Consider the following 8,971-nt stretch of genomic DNA (forward strand, 5'->3'; position numbering starts at 1 on the left):
CTTGGCACCCACGTCACTGTTGACAGTTACAATTTCGAGAAAGTAGAGAATTTCGTTTACTTGGGAACCAGCATTAACACCGATAATAATGTCAGCATTGAAATCCAACGTAGAATCACTCTTGCCAACAAGTGCCACTTTGGACTGAGTAGGCAATTCAGGAGTAAAGTCCTCTCTCGACGAACGAAAACCACGCTCTATAAGTCACTCATCATGACCGGAATGTTTAGTATTAGTCCTTGATCGAATGAATACACGTTTTCATCCAAATGCAATAAAATTACAGCGTTGTTCCTTCCAATGCAGTTAGGATTGTAAAAGCAGATTCGGTCTTTATCGGATGCAGTAGTCTCAAAATGAAGTTTCGAATCAAGTTTCATGCGATCACGGATGCCTTGACATGCAACTGTAATTTAAAGCCTTAAAAAACGTACAAAATATGTTTGCAGGTGCTGCACATATATTAGCGTGGTCCTTAAAAGTTTTCCACATCTAAATTTTGTTTGGGGCATCGCTTTATTTTTTTGTACGTAAAAATAAAACATTTTATAAAATTTTAAACAATTTTTTAGAAGCCGCTACCGGGGTTCGAAAAAACTCAAATTTTTTAAAATCGCAAAAATTTGCAAAATTTTGACTAGAAATCTGATAAATTTGACATATTATTGGAATTTGTTCATATAAATTCACAATGTCCCGAGTTATAGCTGGTCAAAGTCAAAATTATGTCAAATTTTTACGATTTAAAAAATAAAAAAAATTTCAAACCTTGATAGTGACCCTAAATTTTTTTTAATTTGCGTGGATGTCTTTACATGGAACAAGGCCACTATTTGGCGCCGCTTTAATGAATTTAATGGTGGTCGTAGTTCTAATCCCTCGCACCCAGCGAAGGTAGTCGAAAATCAGGTTATGTGCCAGAAAGCATCGATGCTATGCATTTTTGTGCCCAAGCAACAAAAATTAACAAATTAAAAAAGAAAATTTTATTTTCCGACAGACGTGGATACTATAATAAATGATTGAAGTGAATGCAGGTGAGAGTTGATTATCATAGAGAATATTTAAAAAAAAATTATTTTAATTTAAAATAAAATAAATTTTTGATGACAAATAGCCATTTTTTTATTGCTAGTCGCGAAATTTTCGGAGCAGCCTTCGTTTTGTTGGAAAGTAGTCGCAGCTTAACTAGGCTTTTGTCACCAGGCAGAAACAAAATTTGTATTTACGATTTTCGTAAGATGAGGCAGATAATAGACTGGAAGAGTACAGAGAGTCACCGCGTAAAACAGAATTTTTTAATGATAAAATGGTTTCAAATGTTTCGAGTCAAACATTTCTTTTATACATTGAAAACCCGGAAATGAATTAATATTGCCGAGCTTCTCCTTCAAATTTGTAAGTTGCTTCCTGAAAGGGACTACATTGTCGTCTCAAAAAGGTTGAAGATCGTTGGCGCTGAGAGTATTGTGATTGCTTGTCGAATTAGTCACAGAAACGGGTTTCTTTATCTACATCATACACTCCATTGTAAAACTTGATTCACTTTTTCTTGGGCATTAAAAAGATACTAAATATACATAAGTAAATATGTATGTATCTGCCTTTATACGGACATCAAAAGATGGTATTTTAACCTTCTAGATCAATCTGCCTCGATCGTCGTTAACCTAGTACGCACCAACTCGTTTAAACAAAAATTGCGATGGAGTTGAGAAAATAATTAAAAAAAAAAGATAATTGCAACAAAAACTTAAAACACATAAATTAAAAAAAAAAGGTTTACAAAAACGTTGGGTGCGTTTAAGAACCCCTTCTCATCATCTCACAGAAGGACGTGACAGAACAGACGGACAGGTAGACAGTTACATAAGTACACATGGAGCGAGTGCGTGGAATGCAATAATAATGAACAAACGAATCAACAATGACGGTGAGGGCAATGCAAACTTCACATGAACTGGATTTGTAGAAGAAATGTACATACATATGTGTGTGTATACATATACATACATGTAAGTGTGTATTTGAAAATGTTAAGGGGGAGCACAACAATGCAATGGGGGAACAAATCAAACGTAACTGTTTCGCATAAATGCACTCGTTCTGGGTAATAGGCAGTGAAGTAAATTGTAAACAAAACAATTTAGAAACACTGTAGCATTTTTTAGATCAACAAATCAGCGCCGGTCAGGTACATGTGGTCAGTATCAGTGCAACAGCATGGCAGCAGGCCAAAATGCATTGAAGCAACGACAAAGGGGAGCGGCGATCGCTCAGAGAGAGTTGTTGCAGTGAAGAATGACACGTCGAGAACTGCACTGACTGCAGGTGTAAGCATTCGATTGTTTCTGACTTGGTGGCCAGCCAAGTTTGCAGTATAAAATTGGAAATTTATATAGGCCTCTTGGTGGTAATGCGGCAACATCTTGCCCAGGGGACAAGTGTTTGAAAAAAAGCAGCGATAGTTAAGAATTAAGATGAACAAATTGTGCACCAAAACACTGGGAGTTTTGCCTGCTAAGTTAGAAAATGTGAGAAAGTAAGAGAATTGGTAAATATATAAAATCCAATTAGCAAAAAAAAATATATTATCGAGTATCTCTTTCACTGATGTTTTCCTACTTATTTTCTATGCTTGTCGCATTCAAGCACTACTCTTTTGATGACTTAAGCATAGCGGCTGTAAATGTCGCTAGCCTCAAGTCATTATTTTGACATATTGTATGTATGTATGAATAAATAATGAGTAAGAAAACTTTTGCATTTGTTGCTTTTGAGCGATAATTGATGATGCAACTCTGTTGATTGACATGTTTCAAATATTAAAACGCAAAAATTCTGTCAATTCAAATTGTAATTTCTAATTGTAACTCTCCAGTTGAGGTGAATGAGCTCACGGCACGCAAATATGTATTTGTTATTATTCTTTAACTATACAAGCACATTTACAGTGTCGGGAAAGTAAATAGGGACGTAACATTTTAGCAAGCCTTGGCTATTTTTCTTTGGTTTATTTAATGTTTACTATGTATGCATAGCAGCACACTTTCTAACAAAAACTATGTAAGTCCGAATTTCAAACTTTCTACAAAAATTAGGAAAATTCGACAAAGTTTCATAAAAATTACAAACTTTCTAATTAGAATTTTTAGAAAAAGTTTTGGTATGCAGTTTTGTAGCCCATTAAGTTTTCGTATAATAAAGTTTGTAGCTAACACAAAGTACTTAAGTATGTTTGACAGTTTTTTATGTAGATACATATAGGAAAATGCACAATAAATATTCCAAAAAAAATCTTGAAATTATGATGAACATTTGCTCAAATTCGTCGAATTTTTATAAATCTTGGACAAAGTATGAAATCTTCACTTACATGTTTTTGTTAGGAAATAGGCTATACTTTTATAAAAAATGTATAAACATTAAATAAATAAAAGAAATATAGCCGAAAAATGTCGCGTCCATATTTGTTTGCCCGCCACCCTACATACACTGTATGTATGTATGTATGCACATATCAACCGTCCATGCAAAACTCCCACTAATAGAAATGTTATGGAAATTGAGAAGCAATACTGTGACATTCCAAGCTTAAAGGTGGAGGCACCAATATACACTCGTACATGCTTATATATGTATGTACATATATACAGTGAGGGACAAAAGTACTGGCACAGTGAACTTTTCGCAATGTATGCAAAGTTTGGTATTCTAATTTTTTTTCGATAATTTTTTATAAAAATATAGTTCATACTACACCAAAAAACATAAAAATGAAGTATCTAAACTTTGTGCAAAATTCAGGAGAATCCAATAAATTTGCATACTAATTGCAACTTTTTATTTAGATTAATTATTAATTTTAGATAAATTCTAAGTATGCAACGCGATTTTCTAGCAGCTTCAAACTTGCACTTTGTTATACTACAAAATGTGAATAAAAAGTTGCAAACTAGTATGCAAATTTATTGGATTTTCCTGAATTTTGCACAAGGTTTAGAGATTTAATTTTTATGGGTGTAGTATAAACTATATTTTTATAAAAAATTAAAGAAAAAAAATTAGGATAAAAAACTTTGCATATATTGCGAAAAAACCACTGTGTCACAATACTTTTGTTCGTCACTGTGCATACATACATACATACTACTTTTCTCAGCACTGTGCGCTCCTCAAGTATTTGCTAGAAAAATTAGCATAAACTCAAGGCTCATAAAATATGTGGTTGAAAGCGTATAGAAAAATAGCAAAAATGGGTGGAGAGGAGGAGTAAGCAAACAAAAAATAGGCAAAACAAAAACTATGAAAGCAAAGAGAATTACACAAAAGTATACCTTCACAGATACAAATGGAATGTAAATAGATATGTACATACATATTTAGTACCAACTTTGTATGAGTTCCTATTAGCAATGTTTGCAATATACGCCGGCGCACTTACTAACTACTCAACCGCTCACTAAAAATGGGTATTGGAATGTCAGTGTTGTACAAAAAAAAAAAACACGCGTCAAGCCAAAGTGCTAGCATTTTTTAGCCGAGCACTAAGTTTAAATATTTTTTAAGGCAACAACAAAGTAATCAAAACCAAATGCTGCTTTATTTTTGGTGCGGCAAATATGTTTGTATGTACATATATATTTTCTTTTTTGGTTATGGAATTTTCGTGTTCGGTTTCTTTATTGTTGATGCCGCTCACGAAATGCAATTCTCACAAATTCAATTATTCACAGCTCAAAGTCGAAGCAGAAGCTTTAAACGAAAACAAGAAAAGAGAAAATAATTGAAGAAGCAACTAAAAGTCATACGGGTAGTCGATCAGGAATTCGGCAATCAGTCACAGACTTTATGTAAATATTTACATACTTACTATATCGATGGCTGAGTGGAAGATCGACCTATCTCGGCTGCCAGTTCGAAAACGCTCTATCTCAAAAACTTTTCAAGAACGCCCTATTTCAGAATTCGATTGAAAAACACCCTATCTCAAAATTCGGTTCAAAAACGCCCTATCTCACTTCAAAATGTATTGAAAATATGCTGATATAGGGCGTTTTTGAATCGGCAGCTGAGATAGGGCGTTTTTGAAACGAATTCTGAAATAGGGCGTTCTTGAAAAGTTTTTTGAGATAGAATGTTTTCGAACTGGCTGCCGAGATAGGTCGATCTTCCACTCAGCCATCGATATGTACTAGAGGCATTTTTATTTGAATAACCGAGGTATGTATTTTTAATTACATTGCGAGAAAAATGTTGTGAGTGCCATACGTGAGGTTGTTTTTGATTTTTAAAAATTTAAATGACCGGCAGCGTTGTGTGCTCGACCATTTTCCATAAATGCAAAGATCAACGACTTTAAGCAGTTTTTGAATATAAGAATTTTTTCCACTATTCAAAATAAACTACAAATATTTCAAGATTTCTTTCTCTTTTCTTTATTATATTATTATTTCTTTTACTTTTTAACATCCCTCATTCAGCAATCAGAGATGTATAGTACGACTACAAAGTTATACCTCAAATACATTTTTTGCGATAAAAATAACAGCCATAATCATAGTCGAGTGACTAAGCAATGTGGTTATTAAATTTGTGTGTAAAAGTGTAATATGTGACTGTTTTTTTTTTTTGTTTTTCTAAGAAATCAGTAATTCAAGTGATACAGAGTAGAGTACTTATTTGTTGATCAATGCATGGTATATACAGTGGTCGAAAAAATTATAGCCGCACCACATATTGACACGTTTTAACATCTATTTTTTTTTTTTTGTTATTTCATTTTGCTTATTTTTTTATAAAAATATAGTTCACTCTTAAGCAAGAACCGTATAAATCCAAGCATAAAACTATGTGCAATATTAAAAAAAAAAAACTAACAAACTTTCCTAAAAATTTCTAGCTTTTTAATTATATTTCTTAGAAAGATTCTGAGTATTCAGTTTTGTAGCCCGTTGAATTCTGTTAGAATAAAGTACAAGCTCCAAATGGCTTGTGTTTTTAGAATTTTAAGGTGGGCTGAAAGTCCAATTTTTTGGAATTTTTATTGTTAGCTTGCAAATACCTGGCGTGCTTAACTGCGCCTTGAAAGTATTTTTGCGTTGTTACTTCCTCCCAACACTTTATAGTTTCATTCATAAAAAATAAAAAAGATTTTAAGAGCTTTATGAAGTGAGATTTTGACAGAAATTTTCGATTTATGAAACGAACTTTATTTTTTTTATAAATAAGGGTGTTAGTTAGTTATATTGCACACCGACTTCAAAAGGGCCACAACTCAAAATTACACGTTTGTCAGAAAATGCGAAAAACTATTTGTTAGCACATGATAATCATATGGTTAAGGGAGACTTTATCTTAGGGTTTTTTTTAACAGATTTTGCTAAAAGGCAAATAAAATCTCTGTGTACATTTTTAGCGCATAATTTCAAAAATGATAATTTTTGGTTGTGCCACTTTTGAAGCCGGTGTGCGTCATTTTTTTAATCCTGGATATTAATTTATACTCTTATAACTCGGTTCCACATATCGCGCACTTTCTTCAAAGGTGTATTAATCCAGTACATATTTACCTTATCTTGTCACTTTCACTGAGCAAAATTTTTCAATCAGCTGGCCACCCACTACAAAAAAATTTTGACAGGAAACTTTCCTAAACCTCTTTAGTTTGATGACCATATGGCAAAACTTAGTTTATCTTATCAATTAAATCAAATTAAAATTTGCAAACAGGTGGCAACCTTCCACAAAAATATTTTCGAGTGTAGGCCTGCTTAAACTTCTTTCTTTTGACAGCCATTATGTAAACTTTACTTTATTTTGTCAATTTGCTTAAACTGCAATTTTCAAATAGGTGGCAACTCTCTAATTATTTTTTTCCTATATGTATTTTAAGTTAGAGCTTTAGCAATGCATAGGAGAAAACTGCATTTGATTGCATGCATTAGTTCTTGAGTGATGCGCGTACAAACGTACAGACAAAAATTCTAAAAGTTGTTGATTTGGCTTCGGTGACTCTAATAGAGAGAACAAGAAAAAGAGAAAATCTAGTAAGGATAAAAAAAATGGAAAATAAAACGATGGACAAAATTTTTCGGGCTTAGGCTTTGTTATCAAACACTCTTTCGCCGGCGGACTTATCAAACAGCCCTCGTAACCATTACGTATAATGTACGCACATATTTCTTTTAAAAAATTGGACCCACTAAAGAAATCGAGGGAGAATTTCCGCCTAACACGTATGTACATATGTATCGAAGTATGGAGGTACTAATTTACCAATTTTTAAACAAATGTTTAAAAAAGAATTCAAAAAAATACATACAGAAAATCATTGCTTTTCTTTTGATTGCTCGTTCATTCAAAATTTCACTGAAATTGCTGTATAAAAATGCCATAAATAAACCAACCAGGGGAAATTATCTGGAGCACACAAATTTTCAAAGAGCACTTAAGCAAAGGAGCAATTATTTCACTAAACAAACGCACACTTTGGTAAGAAAATTTAAGAAATTATTTTAGCTAAAAATAGAGCACAGGGGCCATTAGCCGACAGAACGCCCACATGAAAGCGTACAAAAGTAAACAAAGATTGCGAAGAACACAAGAACTTAAAAAGTATCTAACAATATGAGGGTGAGCTACAAAATATTTTTGAGTTTCTTTATTTTTTTTTTTGCTACACGTGTTAGCCTGACTACCTCTTAAGCAAAATTCGTATTTGTAGCAAAAATGCAAAAAATAAATAAAACAAAAGCTTAACCATTTTCAGCAATGCGGAAATTGTATGCCTACTGAAATGAGCGTAAAAATTGCACTAAAAGTAAACAGTAGCTAAATCGCCAGTTATGCATGTAGCCGTAGCTAAGTAAGTATATGCGGGAACTTGTGGACTTAATCAAGCGCATCTTTTTGTGAAGAATGTGAGGCCATGAGTAGAATGACTCCCAAGTGAAGACAAGTGCGCTTCTGGTAATACACACAAATACGGTAAATTAAATGCGAACTGATTTGCAATCTGATCAGTGTTTATTACTGCACAGAAAACAAGCAAAACTGCTGCGATGCTCGGGGGTATAGTTTCAAGAATTGATGAAGCAATCGCGTCAGCCAATGCTTCTCATGCAAAAAGTGCCGCAGTAAAGTAGCATTTTGTTTTTATCTTTTGCTGAGCTTCATGAATTTATGTATGCATTAGTTTTGTAGTGTATGCTTAAATTTGTATCTTTTTTTCAGAAGACGGGCGCACGGTGGTACGGAGATGGAGAAAATTTGCCAAAATGTAAAAAAAAATTAAAAAAAAGATTTTAAAAAAATATATGTTTGTAGTATAGCTTAATATTCAAGGTATCAAGGTTGTATATCGAAGTGTCGGATGTCCAAAATTTATAAGAAATTCGAGAAGGCACGTATATTGAACTTTTTGAAGTTTTAACAGCTTAAAGCGTGTAAAAAAACTCAACGTATCTTTTAAATTTTTTTCCGAGTACCGAGTGTTTTGTGTAGAAATTTTTTGGGGAAGAAAATTTACAAATAGGTTAGCCAGATATCCAAAATGCGAAGTTGCAGATATGGAGAAAATAATAATAATAATAATAGATTGGCGCTTACACATATGTTAGTGTTTGGCCGAGCTTCTCCTCCGATTTGTGGCGTGCGCCTTGAAGTTGTCACACAAAGCGGAGGGACCTACAGTTTTACGCCGACTCCGAACGGCGATTGTTTTTTTATGAGAAGCTGTTTTTCATGGCAGAAATACACTCGGAGGTTTGCCATTGCCTGCCGAGGGACGACCGCTGTTAAGAAAAAACCTTTTTTCTATCTATGGAGAAAATACATTTCACAAATTTATACGAACTAATAAATATAACGATTTTTGCAAAATCGCGCTCGTGCAGAGTAAATGATTTGCCAAGAAGGTAAATTGAGAGCGATGTGAGCGATTTTTTCTGGAAATTTTTTTCACTATATT

At 33.4% G+C, this 8,971-nt stretch overlaps 1 protein-coding gene across 1 annotated transcript in view; it reads right to left on the reverse strand.

The window, feature by feature from the left end:
• Nucleotides 1-7,781, reverse strand: part of LOC108372774 (uncharacterized) — a 32,750-nt gene extending 24,969 nt beyond the window's left edge. Inside the window, exon 1 of the mRNA XM_017628541.1 lies at nt 7,701-7,781. The gene's annotated coding sequence lies outside the window, so the exon portion shown is untranslated. The remainder of the gene's footprint in view (nt 1-7,700) is intronic.
• Nucleotides 7,782-8,971: the final 1,190 nt, after the last annotated feature.

This window comes from Rhagoletis zephyria, unplaced genomic scaffold (assembly GCF_001687245.7).
Source record: "Rhagoletis zephyria isolate East Lansing unplaced genomic scaffold, Rhagoletis_zephyria_1.1 Rzeph_scaffold_06018, whole genome shotgun sequence".
In the NCBI taxonomy this organism is placed as follows: domain Eukaryota; kingdom Metazoa; phylum Arthropoda; class Insecta; order Diptera; family Tephritidae; genus Rhagoletis; species Rhagoletis zephyria.